This window comes from Myotis myotis, unplaced genomic scaffold (genome assembly GCF_014108235.1).
Source record: "Myotis myotis isolate mMyoMyo1 unplaced genomic scaffold, mMyoMyo1.p scaffold_m19_p_6, whole genome shotgun sequence".
In the NCBI taxonomy this organism is placed as follows: domain Eukaryota; kingdom Metazoa; phylum Chordata; class Mammalia; order Chiroptera; family Vespertilionidae; genus Myotis; species Myotis myotis.
Window position 1 is genome coordinate 92,217,616 of NW_023416368.1, and position 6,905 is coordinate 92,224,520.

The following is a 6,905-nucleotide window of genomic DNA, read 5'->3' on the forward strand; positions in this document are numbered from 1 at the left end:
ATAGACAACCAAGGAGAAAATATCCAGTTATGATGTCTGTTGTATGTTTAGTTACACTAAGCGTGATAGCAGAATAGAATATGGCACTTTTTCATGCTATGTAAGTATTCATCCTCAATGTACAACTTCTGTCATCTTAAACTGGGAGGAAGCCACCTCAAGTACAGACAGTTGACTAAACCACTGGTCCCTGCTGTCTTACTGTATTTTATTTTTCCTTTTCACCCCACCACTGCTCTCATGGTCCTCCCTCCTCCCCTCCCGGAGGCACCCATTCTAATGAATTTGACACATATCTCCTCAAATATGTAACTATTTTAAAAATGTAGTTCAGTTTGTATATTTGTTTAATTTAGAAATGGCATTATTCTTCGTATCTATTTTCCATTTCTTTTTTGTTTTTAAGATCTTTGTTATGTCATTGTATATATTATTATTTCACTGTGTATGAGTGTTACATAGTTTCCGCAGAAGGCATTCTCCTCTTTTCATTTATCCATCTCACTAGTGACGAACAATTGGGTTACCTACTTCCACAAATATTCTCACACAGGAGCCCCTGAGCCTGTGACCTTCTTGGAGAAAATGCCCAGAATGGGACTGTGGGTCTTCTTCCACATGCCCACTGGGTGTCGGCGAGCTCTCCCAGAGCACATCCTGCATGGCTGTCCATCTGCTCTCCCCCTGGGAGTGCTGCTTGTTCCTGCATCCCCAACTCTTTGCATCTTGCAGTTTGTCCTTCATTGCCTAACTTATCATGTTGGCAGTGTCTCATCGTTTCCATTTGCAGTGACCTGAATACTAATGAGGTTGATCTTTTCTTCCTGTGAGCCTTAGCCAATTCATTGTTGTTCATCTTTGAATTCCCTGTCTTCTTTGAACCATCTATTTTTCTAGGACTTTCTTTTTCTTACTGATTTGTCTAGAGTTCCTTTAAGTATATTCTAGATGGTAACACCTTGTTAGTTTTAAAAATTGTATCTTTTCCTAGTCTGTCACCTGCCTGTTTTCTATGGTGTCTCTTGTCATCTTTCAAAAGTTCTGAATTTAAAAAAGAAAAATCCAAATACCATTATAATTATATTTTAAAGCATGTGAATCCTGACAATTACAGGGAAATTTTGATGTATGGTGTGAGCAGACCTGACTTAAGAGTGTGGTCCTGGCTAACTATATTCCCGTCTGCCTGCCACGTTTTAGAAGTGTTTTGTGACTTCACTTAATTCACTTGCTTTATTTTATGCTGATGCTTTGCCTGCCTCCATTTCCCTAAGACAAAGTATTCTGAAACCACAAGTAAATTAAGCCAATAGTTTATTGGCCATCTTATCTTTTAAAATTCCTCACCGTCTCATCCACAACTCCTGGCACAACAGGGCAGACCCTTGTCAGATGGCTCACATTTTTTGCATATATTTTATCTTTCATGATGACCACACCTTGGAAACTATTGTGCCTACTCATATATCACCAGAATGTTCTTCTCTGCTCAAAAATTCTTGTTTTGTTACCTTTCTGTATGGAGGTGCCATAGACCCGGGCCTTCTGAAATCAAGTGGCTGCAGCACTCCCACACATTCCCTCGACCCAGCGAAGTCCTCCCAGGTCATGGGCAGACCTCAGCCCTATGTCTGCGTGACATGGCATCCAGGCTTGCCTCCATGTCATGCTACCTCCTCCCACCAAGGCTGCCTTGAATCATTCAATAAAAATGAAATAACACCTTATCATAGAGCTGCCATTGGCAGTTATAGTAAAACTATAGGAAACTATTTGTGAAGTACCTACAACCAGCACGTGTTCACTTAATAAGGTAAAATGTGATGGCTCTGCATGGCCTCTGCATGCTTTATTTTCTTCCATCACAAAATGTTGAACTTCAATTTTGAGCTACATGGTGAAGCTCAAACACCTCCTTACCTCCTTTTACCTTGAGGAAGTGAACAGCACTGGGAGCTGGCCTGGCCCTCACAGCTGGGCCTCGGTGCTCTCCTGCCGGACAGAAAATATTTCTCACATCAACATCAGACAAGGTCATTCTGGGCCTGTGATGGATCATGACAAAAATGAGCCCATTCCACAGTCTCTCTGAATCCAGAGAATATATGAATGTTTCCCAAACCACAAAATACCAAACATCCCAAATTGTTCAACTGCAGGTGTATTCTCAGTGGTCTTTTTCTGAAGACATTGCTATTTCCATTAAACTCACGAAATGCAGTATAATGAGAAAAGCATAGATTTTAAGAATTCTGAATCTACTATTTGTTAGCTTTATTACCTTGAAAATGTTTCCTAATTTCTCCAAATCTCATGTGTGTGTGCTTTCATCATAAATTAGAATAACTGAGATTTCTCAAAAAGCCCATACACGTAGACCTCAGAGATAGACCTCAGGGTTCCCATGGACAGCCAAGCAGGGGGTGCACTGCACAGCTCCAGAGAACCCCACTCACCTGGGCCTGGAATTGGCCACCTAGCAATGCTGGCTATGAATAATGTATCTCAGTGCTTGGCCCATGTCTCTCATATTTTAAAGGCCCAATAAATAGTAACTATAATCACCGACATGCTCAAGTTTGTAACATAGCAAACAGTACAATGTTGCCTTTCTAATGAAGCAAATGACTGCCTACATACCAGTAACATCGATTTGAAAAAGGTAACAAGAACACCACCCACTGCAGATCATGCTCAGTGATCTACAAGATGCCTAGCATCCCACCACCCCAGACCCTATGTGATAAAAGCTGATACCTTCTCCTTGGAGATAGTAAGCCACGGGAATTAGAACAATGGCATGGCATCTCCAGTTTACAAACACTTATTATCCCTTATTCTTTTGGTCCTCACAATATCTTGTTGATAGAAGTATTTAGGCAATATTCTTAGGACATCTATTTTACAGATGATAAAAAATATGGTCAGAGAGGTACAATGGTTCATCCAAAACACATATCAACTCCGTGGCAGGGCATGGTACTAGTCTAGGTTTTCTGACCCCAAACACAGTGCTCATTCCAGAAACACACACGAACTCTCCCTACTGAGGAAATCTGGTTGCAGTGGTCGAGCCATGAGAAGTCATGAGAAAGCTGGGAGAGGGCCCTGGCTGATGGCAAGGCCTCCTGTATCCATCCTGTGTCCCCAGAGCAAATGAAGATGACACTGACCCATCCTGAGAGGGCATTTTGGCTGCTAGTTTGACATCTGAAAAATAGACTAAATAAGTTACCTCTCAGCTTAATATGTGAAGATTTAATGACGCTGCGAAGAATAAAATCACACAAATCACATGCTTAATGACATCATTGACAGCATCTTCAGTGCCTGCATACGTCTTTGATTTTTCATTTATCAATAGATTTCCTCCAGACTATTTCCAAGGTAGGGAGAGAAGAAAGCTAACATGGCCCAAACACCTGCTAGAGAAGAGAGAGCACCAAGGCCTATGAGAATTATCTCATTCAATTCTCACCACAACCCTGTGGGGTAAATGGCATTTCTCCCACTTAATGAACAGGAACTGAGGCTCAGAGATGCTAGGCAACTTAGTCAAACTCTCCAGCTAAGTGGAGGAATCCAGATGTTAACACCGGGCTGTGTTCCTCTAAACCCCACACACTTTCCATTTTCCGTGTTGCTTGCCAAATATATGAAGCCAAGCTGGAAGGGAGCGCAAGTAGCTCATAATTAGCAGATTGTGTCACCTCTTCCAACGACATTTTCCCTTCCCAGCAGCCTTCATTACAAAGAATGGCTAGTGACTGTCCGCAGGCTAGTGGAAAAGGCAGTGAGAAACCTGAACTGGAGGCAGCCAGCAACACTGCTGCTGGATTCCTGACCCTCGGAACTGACGGGAGACGATAAACATGTGTGATTTAAGCTGCTACTTTGGGGACCATCTGTCACACAGCAGTAGTTAAATAGAAGGGACCAATGGAGGTAAGCGACTTGCCCAGTGTAGCCCACAGATTAGCAACAAAATAAGGACAGAATGTCACTCCCTGTGCAATGCTCTTTTAACTTCTTCCAGTTGCCCCAACAGAGTGCCCATTCCCCACCCTACAGAAAACATTTCCACTTACTAGCATTCTCTCCAAGTGGAGGGAACAGAAGGCTAATGCTGCGCAGTAGGGTCAAGGTGAAGGGAGAAGTGGGGGTGCGGGGGATGGGTGTTAAAAAATGAGAGCTACCTCTGCTTCACGGTCATCTCTAATCTGCATCCTCCGAAGCTGAGTCCGCTTCTCAGGAGAAAGAGCAGATGGGCGTCATTGCAGCGATATATTCGAAGATGGAGAAAAGAGGACGCAGGGCTGCAGGTGTGGAACAGTGGCTGCTACTGGTGAGTTTAATTATTCAAAGCCACTCACAAAGAGCAGCATTCCTAGAAAACTCGTCTACTGGTCATATCTCAGTCTCCAGGTCCTTGAAATATAGTGTATCTTTATTGCAGAGCGACTAGTCCAGCCTCACTCAATCAGACCTAGAGCTATCCACATAAGGCACTGTTTAATGTCTCAGGGTCTTTAAATAATAATTCTATTAGGTATTTTGCTTATAAGTCACATGGTAGAATTTACTTGCAATAACCAAAGGCAGCTAGATGCCACCAACACCACATAAAAATCCTTTGCAAATAGCTATTCCTGTGAGCATTTCTTTCTTTCACTGTGTGCACACTGAGAAGTGCAAGCCAATATCCGTCTTTATGAAATGCAACATTACCGTGTGGCCATTTCTAAGAGGAGATGGGGCAGTAACCAGGAGTATTTGGATGATATAAATTTGCATCTGCAAGATGTCTGCCTGGAAAGTATTGATTTTGCCTTCCCTGAATAGCCTATTAATGGGAAGCATGGCTCTAATGCTTTCCAGGGGGCCTGCAGGAGTCATTACTGGCGAGGCCTACTGTTTATGGGTCTGGAACGGGAGCTTTAAATACAAACATGAAATGTGAAAAGGAAGGATGTGACATGTGACTCCTGTCCACCTGGGAGCTGCTTGCGTTCACTGCCCAGCCCCTAGTTGCTTTCTGCAGGCAATTAGGGTGTCGTTCTGGGAATCATTCTTTTAGTGGCTCCTCCTCCTGCAGGAAATTTTTGCAAAGTCAAATGCTGGATTTAATTGCTCTTTGTCTGGGCTCCACCTCACACTCCCCTTTCCGCCTCTCTCCATTTTCCTCCTTCTTCTTTACCAGCTTCTCCCCAGGATTCTGCTTCGCTGGGCCTGGGCTGCAGCACAAAAGCTGTCACGGTGAGACCAGAGCCCAGGCCAGAACAGTGGGGAAACCCCTGCTACAGAGACTGCCTGAGTGGGACAGGAGGGTGGCACAAAGTGCCATGTCCAAGAGGGGTTCAGGTAGGCACAGCCCAACCATACCCACTTCAGGGGATTCCTAGGGCCTTCCAAAACCTTCAAGTATGAAAACACCACCACCACCACCTATATATATAAAACCCTAATATGCAAATAGACCGAACAGTGGAACAACCAGGGGCCACAGCAGAAGGGGTCAGGCAGGGGTGTGATGGATGGGCCGAGACTCACCCTTGTGCCCACCGCAACCTTGTGGCCCACAGTTCCTTTCAAGGTGCACAAATTCATGCACTGGGCCCCTAGTCTATATATATAAAAGCCTAAGCAACCATTACGACCAAGCAACTAAAATGACTGGGACAATCAGCAACCAGTCTCTATGACGTGCAGTGACCACCAGATACTCAATGCAGGAGCTGCCCCCTGGTGGTCAGTGCGTTCTCACAGCCAACCTCCCACAGTCCCCGCCCCCCCCCCCACCTTCCGGCCAGCCAGCCCCCATCAGCCCCTGGTGCTAAACTATTCCTAGACGACCTGCTTCTGGGTCGGGATTTCATAAGTAGCAGAACAGCTCCCTCGACACAAGGGTTTGTCTCACTCCCGCCCTCTCCCTTCCCCAGGGGCTACCTGCCCGCTGCAGCGGCGGCACAGCGGCGAGGGAAGGAGGAGGGGGGGAGGTGGTGAACCACATGGTGTCAGGGCGCCAATGGCGGTGTCAGCATCATTCCTTTCATGCCAGGCTGGAACAGGGAACCAGGGGTTGGTAGCAGCGGATGCAGCCCCTTCTCCAGGGGGCCAAGGGCTGGCTCCCTCCTCAGGGCCAGTGGCCAACCTCCCATGGCCCCTCCCCTTCACCACCACCGCCACCCCCCCACTGTGCACAAATTCATGCACCGGGCCTCTAGTAGTAATATAACCAGACAATCAGTGGGTTCATGTTGCCTGTCACTACTTGAGCCAATTAAGCAGAGATGAGTTGAATCATATATGAACATTAATTCCAATGCTGGCGGCAGTAAGGGAGAGCAGCAGGTCATCCACAAAAATCTGCTCTGCCCCCTATCATAAGTCAACTGCTTATATTGGATAGAAGGACAAAGATTACACGGGGAAGTTGGCAAAAAAGTATGCCAAATGGGCAATTTACAGTTAATGTGGGCTGGAGATTTGCAAAGGCCAGTATGCACAGAGCCATGTACTCCCCATCCTGTATGCACAGAGCCATGTACTCCCCATCCTGTATGCACAGAGCCATGTACTCCCCATCCTGTATGCAACGGGGAATTCTAACGGCCTTGAAAACTTGAAGTGGAAGGATTATACCATAGAATTTAGTTAGCTATTTTTCTGACTGTGGAAGTAATATATTCTCACTATAGAGGGAAAAAATAGACCAACAGGAAATTACATTCTACTGCTAGCATTTCCCAGTATTTCCTCCAGTGCTTTTTCCGTACCTATTTTCTACAGATTAGATACAGATTTTAAACAGCTTGCTTTTTAACACTTGCCATAATATGATAAATCTTTCACAATGAATTTGAAAACCCCTGAAAGCATAATTGTATTGACTCTCTAACTGGCTA